Consider the following 9,185-nt stretch of genomic DNA (forward strand, 5'->3'; position numbering starts at 1 on the left):
GCAGGGTCTCCCGAGGAGCGAGATTTCAAAGAAAGAAACAACTTGCAATTGTTCCTAAAATTCAGAAAACGAGATCTATCTCCAGAAAAAAACTCTGGGACAGGAATTCTAGGTTCAGACATAGGAGCATGTACAACAAAATCCTGTATATTTTGAACCTTAGCGGCAAGATTATTCAGGCTGGAAGCCAAACTCTGGACGTCCATGATAAACAGCTGAGATCAGAGCCATTCAAAGATTAAGAGGAGGAGGAAGTAGCCAGGCTGCAATAAGGCTAGGCAGCAAACTCTGAGGGAAAGAGGGAAAAAAAAAAAAAAAACTTCCTCAGACTACTTATCCTCCTACTTCAGCCAATACAATTAACACTTTGTGGGCCGGTTATACTGTCATGATCCCAATGGCAGGGGATCACTAAAGGACAAGCACAGATACAAACAAGCTCTAGGGCGATGGAACCTGAGCTGACCGCGACCCTGAACCTAACACACAAATAAAAGTAGCCGGGGAACGTGCCTACGATGATCCTAGACGTCTCGCTCCAGCCGAAGATCTAACTACCCCTATTAGAAGAAACACAGACCTCTCTTGCCTCCAGAGAAATACCCCCCAGAAATAGCAGCCCCCCACATATAATGACGGTGAAATGAGAGGAAAGCACATACGCAGTATGAAAACAGTTTCAGCAAAATGAGGCCAGCTAAAGCTAGATAGCAGAGGATACAAAAGTGAACTGCGCGGTCAGCGAAAAACCCTTCAAAAAACCATCCTGAAATTACTTGAACTCATGTGCCAACTCATGGTACATGAGGAGCAATTTCAGCCCACTAGAGCAACCAGCAGCAGAGAATCACATATCTGCAGGCTGGACTAAAAACCAAATAAAGCAAAACACCAAAACAGGAAAATCCAAACTTAGCTTGACCAGAAGGTTCTAGGAGCAGGGAGCAGAGGTAACAAGACACACTGGATACATTGATAACCGGCGAGGAAATGCCAGCAAAGCCAGGTTAAATAGGAAACTCCCATATCCTGATGGAACAGGTGGAACCCAGAGACCCAGGAAAGACAAGTCACCCAGTACCATCAGTAACCACCAGAGGGAGCCCAAAAACAGAACTCACAACAGCGGACAGACTGACGCAGATGGTTATACCCGACACATGGCGGACAGACTGACGCAGATTTTATATTGTGGCTTTAAGGGACTGTTCACATGTAAATTCCACACTAAGCGGAGATTGCGGGACGTCCCCTATAGAGGAGCATTAGTGCAGCAACAGGACAGGAGGGGACGCACAGAGCCCTACAATGGCCTCCAGTGACTGGGTTTCCTTCTTTGTTTCCTCTTTATTTGTTTCCCTCCTCCTTTGTATTTTTTCCCTCTTCTCTTGTCTTTATTTCCCCTTTATTCTATCCCCCTTGTCTTTCTCTTCTCCCACGTTATCCTTTTCCTCCTCTCATTTTTCTTCCCCATTTTGTCTCCTGTTTGTTCTGTTTCCATTGATCCAGCCTGAGTAATACAGATATGATACCACAGAGGGGGACAGATCTCATGATAGTCTATTGGGACGGTTGAGCTCTGTTGTGCGTGCTAGGTGACATATCCGTCCCCAGCTGATTCTCAAGGTGCACAGTCCAAAGGGGGTGGCCTGTCCTCCAAATGTACCAGGTGCCAGAGTGTAGTCCCTGTCTAGGTCCAGCTCTGCCTCCCCCCTTCTTGGTCCTGCTCTCCCCCGTCTAGGTTCTCCTCTGCCCCTGTCTAGGTCCTCCTCTGCCCCATCTAGGTCCTCCTCTGCCCCCGTATAGGTCCTGCTCTGCCCCCCTTCTAGGTCCTACTCTGCCCCCATCTAGGTCCTGCTTTGCCCTGTCTAGGTCCTGCTCTGCCCCATCTAGATCTTCCTCTGCCCCCATCTAGGTCCTCCTCTGCCCCTGTCTTAGTCCTGCTCTGAACCAGCTTAGGTCCTCCTCTGCCCCCGTCTAGGTCCTCCTCTGCCCATGTCTAGGTCCTTCTCTGAACCAGCCTAGGTCCTCCTCTGCCCCGTCTAGGTCCTCCTCTGCCCCTGTCTAGGTCCTGCTCTGTTCCCGTCTAGATCCTCCTCTGCTTATTTAGAAATTAGATTGCATGGTGAAGACAGAGAACCGGTCAGAAACAAAGGGCACCACAGCTGCACAAGATGTCACAAAAGTGGGTAATATAGATGATGCATAGTTCAATGAGGAAAAATGTGAATAAATAAATAATGATATGTTAGAGACAAAAGCCCAATCACTAACTGGTGAGTAGTAACTCAAAGTACTTGGGAGAACCAACACATGCATAAAGTGGACTGCAAGGCAAACTTAATTATAACCTCTGCAGAGCATAGTTACCTGGAAGCTGTGGTGCCACCACCCCAACGCGCGTTTTGGCAGCAGTGCCTTCTTCCCCCAGGTAACTATGCTCTGCTCTTTAATTTTTCATTTCTTCCTTCCAGGTTGCATTAATTCCTGTGAAGCGCCTAATGACTTTAGGCTGGTTTCACATTGGCGTTTTTTCGGGTGCATTTTTGCGGTAAAAAACGCAAAAAAACGCATGGTGAAAAAACGCATGTAAACGCGTGTAAACGCTGCGTTTTTTTGACGCATGCGTTTTTGCATGTGGTGAAAAAAACGCGGCGTTTTACCGCGTTTACATGCGTTTTTTCATGCGTTTGCGTTTTTTAAACGCATGCAGAAAAATGTGTGACAACTGCCAATCATCAAAATAAAGTAAAAAACCCACTATAAACAGAAATAGTTAGGGTTAGGGTTAGGGTTAGGGGTAGGGTTAGGGGTAGGGATCCTACCCCTAACCCTACCCCTAACCCTAACCCTAACCCTAACCCTAAGGGATCCTACCCCTAACCCTAACCCTACCCCTAACCCTAACCCTAAGGGATCCTAACCCTAACCCTAACCCTACCCCTAACCCTACCCCTAACACTAACCCTAAAGGGATCCTACCCCTAACCCTACTCCTAACCCTACCCCTAACCCTAACCCTAAGGGATCCTAACCCTAACCCTAACCCTACCCCTAACCCTAACCATAAAGGGATTAGGGTTAGGGTTAGGATCCCTTAGGGTTAGGGGTAGGGTTAGGGGTAGGGTTAGGTTCCCTTTATCACCTTTATGCTGGGGGGTGGCATATCAGTATGTTTTCTGGTTTTTTAATAAAAAAACGCATGCGTTTTTTACCGCAAAAAACGCATGCACCAAAAAACGCATGCGTCCCCATTGACTCCAATGTATTTTTTGACCCAAAAAAAACGCATGAAAACGCATGCGTTTTTTTTTGGTCCAAAAAACGCTTCTAAAAATACTACAAGTAGCATTTCAGAAAATGAACGCATGCAGTAAAAAAACGCATGCGTCAAAAATCGCGACCAAACGCGTACACAAAAAAACGCATGCGTTTTCAATGTTAAAGATAGGAAAAAAAAACGCATGCGTTTTTTTGAAAAAAAACGCTGCAGACAAAAACGCAAGTGTGAAACCACCCTAACAGAGTTCCTGAATGTGTTTTTTTTAAATACAGGTCCTTCTCAAAAAATTAGCATATAGCGTTAAATTTCATTATTTACCATAATGTAATGATTACAATTAAACTTTCATATATTATAGATTCATTATCCACCAACTGAAATTTGTCAGGTCTTTTATTGTTTTAATACTGATGATTTTGGCATACAACTCCTGATAACCCAAAAAACCTGTCTCAATAAATTAGCATATCAAGAAAAGGTTCTCTAAACGACCTATTACCCTAATCTTCTGGATCAACTAATTAACTCTAAACACATGCAAAAGATACCTGAGGCTTTTATAAACTCCCTGCCTGGTTCATTACTCAAAACCCCCATCATGGGTAAGACTAGCGACCTGACAGATGTCAAGAAGGCCATCATTGACACCCTCAAGCAAGAGGGTAAGACCCAGAAAGAAATTTCTCAACAAATAGGCTGTTCCCAGAGTGCTGTATCAAGGCACCTCAATGGTAAGTCTGTTGGAAGGAAACAATGTGGCAGAAAACGCTGTACAACGAGAAGAGGAGACCGGACCCTGAGGAAGATTGTGGAGAAGGACCGATTCCAGACCTTGGGGAACCTGAGGAAGCAGTGGACTGAGTCTGGTGTGGAAACATCCAGAGCCACCGTGCACAGGCGTGTGCAGGAAATGGGCTACAGGTGCCGCATTCCCCAGGTAAAGCCACTTTTGAACCATAAACAGCGGCAGAGGCGCCTAACCTGGGCTACAGAGAAGCAGCACTGGACTGTTGCTAAGTGGTCCCAAGTACTTTTTTCTGATGAAAGCAAATTTTGCATGTCATTCGGAAATCAAGGTGCCAGAGTCTGGAGGAAGACTGGGGAGAAGGAAATGCCAAAATGCCTGAAGTCCAGTGTCAAGTACCCACAGTCAGTGATGGTGTGGGGTGCCATGTCAGCTGCTGGTGTTGGTCCACTGTGTTTCATCAAGGGCAGGGTCAATGCAGCTAGCTATCAGGAGATTTTGGAGCACTTCATGCTTCCATCGGCTGAAATGCTTTATGGAGATGAAGATTTCATTTTTCAGCACGACCTGGCACCTGCTCACAGTGCCAAAACCACTGGTAAATGGTTTACTGACCATGGTATTACTGTGCTCAATTGGCCTGCCAACTCTCCTGACCTGAATCCCATAGAGAATCTGTGGGATATTGTGAAGAGAAAGTTGAGAGACGCAAGACCCAACACTCTGGATGAGCTTAAGGCTGCTATTGAAGCATCCTGGGCCTCCATAACATCTCAGCAGTGTCACAGGCTGATTGCCTCCATGCCACGCCGCATTGAAGCAGTCATTTCTGCCAAAGGATTCCCGACCAAGTATTGAGTGCATAACTGAACATTATTATTTGATGGTTTTTTTGTTTGTTATTAAAAAACACTTTTATTTGATTGGATGGGTGAAATATGCTAATTTATTGAGACAGGTTTTTTGGGTTATCAGGAGTTGTATGCCAAAATCATCAGTATTAAAACAATAAAAGACCTGACAAATTTCAGTTGGTGGATAATGAATCTATAATATATGAAAGTTTAATTGTAATCATTACATTATGGTAAATAATGAAATTTAACACTATATGCTAATTTTTTGAGAAGGACCTGTAGTTTGAGGCGTGCAGGTTTTAAAATGGGGTCTTGTTTGAGGTTTTTATTGACATAGTCCTCTTAACCCCTTAAAGACCAGGGATATTTTCATTTTTGTGTTTCCATTTTTGCTCCCCTTCTTCCCATGGCCATAACTTTGTTATTTTCCAGTCAATATGGACATGTTTGGGCTTGTTTTATGTGAGACGAGTTGTACTTTTGAAAGGCTTCATTGATTTTACCATATATTGTGTACTGGAAAACAGGAAAAAAATTCAAAGTGCGGTGAAATTGCAAAAAAAGTGCAATCCCACAATGGTTTTTTACCATGTTCACTAAATGACTAAAAGACCCCTGGACGAAGCATTTCATTGCGAAACGCGCGTCGGGTGTGGTGGACTCCTGGCTCTCTCTCCAGAACTTGGTAAATATGTGTTGGTGTGTTAAATAATATGCTAAATAATATCTCTATAGTTGATTATGGTTTTTAGACACTTTACATGCTGATATATACGGCATACTAGCCCCTTATATTGAGATTACATGCTGAGTCCTATATGTGATATTTTGTAATGCTATGTATCAGACTGCCATGCTATATTCAGCCAATTGAAATCCTTCATGCTACCCTTTGTAATGTGAGTTATATGGATATACCAGTATATATATATATATATATATATATATATATATATATATATACATATTTTTGTAAAAAAAAATTTTTTCCAGTTGTCTACCTTTTTTCTCTGTGTTTGTTGTCTCTCACCTGTTGCCTATGTAGGCTTTTTTATGACCATTTATGGTCCTTCTTGATATTAATAAAGTTTTTTTTATATATTATCAATGTGTGGTGCCTCTTTTTATAGGTGGATTATTCATGTTTACTAAATGCTAAAACTGAGCTGCCATTATGATTCTCCAGGTAATTATAAGTTTGTAAAAAAAAAAAAACTTGCCATTTTCCAATACCCGTAGCGTCTCCATTGTTCTGATCTCGGGTTGGGTAAGGGCTTATTTTTTGCGCACCGAGCTGATGTTTTTAATAATACCATTTTGGTGCAAATTGCGATCTTTTGATCACCCGTTATTGCATTTTATTGCAATGTTGCGGCGACCAAAAAAACGTAATTCTGGCGTTTTGATTTTTTTTCTCATTACGCCATTTACCAGTCAGATTAATTATTTTTATACACTGCTCAAAAAAATAAAGGGAACACTAAAATACCACATCCTAGATATCTCTGAAAGAAATATTCCAGTTGCAAATTTTTATTCATTACATAGTGGAATGTGTTCAGAACAATAAAACATAACAATTATCAATGTAAATCACAACTAATATCCCACGGAGGTCTGGAGTTGGAATGATGCTCAAAATCAAAGTAGAAAATCAAATTACAGGCTGATCCAACTTCAGTGGAAATGCCTCAAGATAAGGAAATGATGCTCAGTAGTGTGTGTGGCCTCCACGTGCCTGTATGACCTCCCTACAACGCCTGGGCATGCTCCTGATGAGGCAGCGGATGGTCTCCTGAGGGATCTCCTCCCAGACCTGGACTAAAGCAACCGCCAACTCCTGGACAGTCTGTGGTGCACGTCACATTGGTGGATGGTGTGAGACATGATGTCACAGATGTGTTCAATCGGATTCAGGTCTGGGGAACGGGCAGGCCAGTCCATAGCTTCAATGCCTTCATATTGCAGGAACTGCTGACACACTCCAGCCACATGAGGTCTGGCATTGTCCTGCATTAGGAGGAACCCAAGGCCAACTGCACCAGCATATGGTCTCACAAGGGGTCTGAGGATCTTATCTCGGTACCTAATGGCAGTCAGGCTACCTCTGGTGAGCACATGGAGGGCTGTGCGGCCCTCTAACGAAATGCCACCCCACACCATTACTGACCCACTATCAAACCGGTCATGCTGAAGGATGTTGCAGGCAGCAGATCGCTCTCCACAGCATCTTCAGACTCTGTCACGTCTGTCACGTGCTCAGTGTGATCCTGCTTTCATCTGTGAAGAGCACCTGGCGCCAGTGGCGAATTTGCCAATCCTGGTGTTCTGTGGCAAATGCCAAGCATCCTGCATGGTGTTGGGCTGTGAGCACAACCCCCATCTGTGGACGTCGGGCACTCAGACCATCCTCGTGGAGTCGGTTTCTAACTGTGCAGACACAGGCACATTTGTGGCGTGCTGGAGGTCATTTTGCAGAGCTCTGGCAGTGCTCCTCCTGTTCCTCCTTGCACAAAGACTGAGGTAGCGGTCCTGCTGCTGGATTGTTGTCCTCCTACGGCCCCCTACACATCTCCTGGTGTACTGGCCTGTCTCCTGGTAGCGCCTCCAGCCTGTGGACACTACGCTGACAGACACAGCAAACCTTCTTGCCACAGCTCGCATTGATGTGCCATCCTGGATGAGCTGCAGTACCTGAGCCACTTGTGTGGGTTGTAAAGTCCGTCTCAAGCCACCACGAGTGTGAAAGCACAACCAACATTCAAAAGTGACCAAAACATCAGCCAGAACGCATTGGTACGGAGATGTGGTCTGTGGTACCCACCTGCAGAACCACTCCTTTATTGAGTGTGTCTTGATAATTGCCAATAATTTCCATCTGTTGTCTATTCCATTTGCACAACAGCAGGTGAAATTGATTGTCAATCAGTGTTGCTTCCTAAGTGGACAGTTTGATTTCACAGAAGTTTGATCTACTTGGAGTTATATTCTGTTGTTTAAGTGTTCCCTTTATTTTTTTGAGCAGTGTATATTGATTGATCGGGCGATTCTGAACGCTGCAGCCCTGCTCTGTGTAGCAGAAATGCTCACTTGTTATGAGTGCCGTCCGCTGGTCAGCGATCATAGCAATCCGGCAATGACAACCACAGGGGTCTCCTGCAGACTTTGCATTGTCATGCCAACCCATCAGCGACCCGAGGTCATATGACATGGGTGCTGATGGACAGGATTAGTGACGCGATTCCTGCGCGTGCATGTTAAATGCCGCTGTCAGAGATGTTAGACTTTTAAGGGCACATGTCAGTTGATAAGATTAGCTGTCATATGCCGGAAAATGTGCGGGCTCATCGCCGAAGCCTGCACCAAAAGGGAGGGCAGGCGTCTGTTGTGAATTCTGTGGCAGAGCTCCCTCCTGTGGTCACAAGTGGTACTTCGGCTGGTTCTCTCTGTGAGCTTCCGTTGGTGGAGGAAAGTGGTACTGCGGCTTCTGAGTTTCCTTCCTCAGGTGATGTGGTGAAGTCGTTAGGTGCTGTTCTATTTAACTCCACCTAGTGCTTTGATCCTGGCTTCCAGTCAATGTTCTAGTATTGGACCTGTTTCCTCCTGGATCGTTCCTGTGGCCTGCTGCTCTGCATAGCTAAGTTCCTCTTTGCTATTTGTTTGCTGGTTTTTTTCTGTCCAGCTTGTCAATTTGTTTTTTTCTGCTTGCTGGAAGCTCTGGGACGCAGAGGGTGTACCTCCGTGCCGTTAGTTCGGTACGGAGGGTCTTTTTGCCCCCTTTGCGTGGTTTTTGTAGGGTTTTGTGTTGACCGCAAAGTTACCTTTCCTATCCTCGCTCTGTTCAGAAAGTTGGGCCTCACTTTGCTAAATCTATTTCATCTCTACGTTTGTCTTTTCATCTTAACTCACAGTCATTATATGTGGGGGCTGCCTTTTCCTTTGGGGTATTTCTCTGAGGCAAGGTAGGCTTATTTTCTATCTTCAGGCTAGCTAGTTTCTCAGGCCGTGCCGAGTTGCATAGGGAGTGTTAGGCGCAATCCACGGCTGCCTTTAGTGTGTTGGAGAGGATTAGGGATTGCGGTCAACAGAGTTCCCACGTCTCAGAGCTCGTTCTTGTTTTTTGGGTTATTGCCAGGTCACTATATGTGCGCTGACCTCTATGTCCATTGTGGTACTGAATTACCTTTCATAACAGTACTGGAAGCCCAAAGTACTAATGATTCCCAATAGAGGGAAAAAAGAAGTTCTGAGACCATTTTTTTTTCTTTGCACTGTGTTTTGCCTTTTTTTTCCCCTAGAC

This window comes from Ranitomeya imitator, chromosome 4 (genome assembly GCF_032444005.1).
Source record: "Ranitomeya imitator isolate aRanImi1 chromosome 4, aRanImi1.pri, whole genome shotgun sequence".
In the NCBI taxonomy this organism is placed as follows: domain Eukaryota; kingdom Metazoa; phylum Chordata; class Amphibia; order Anura; family Dendrobatidae; genus Ranitomeya; species Ranitomeya imitator.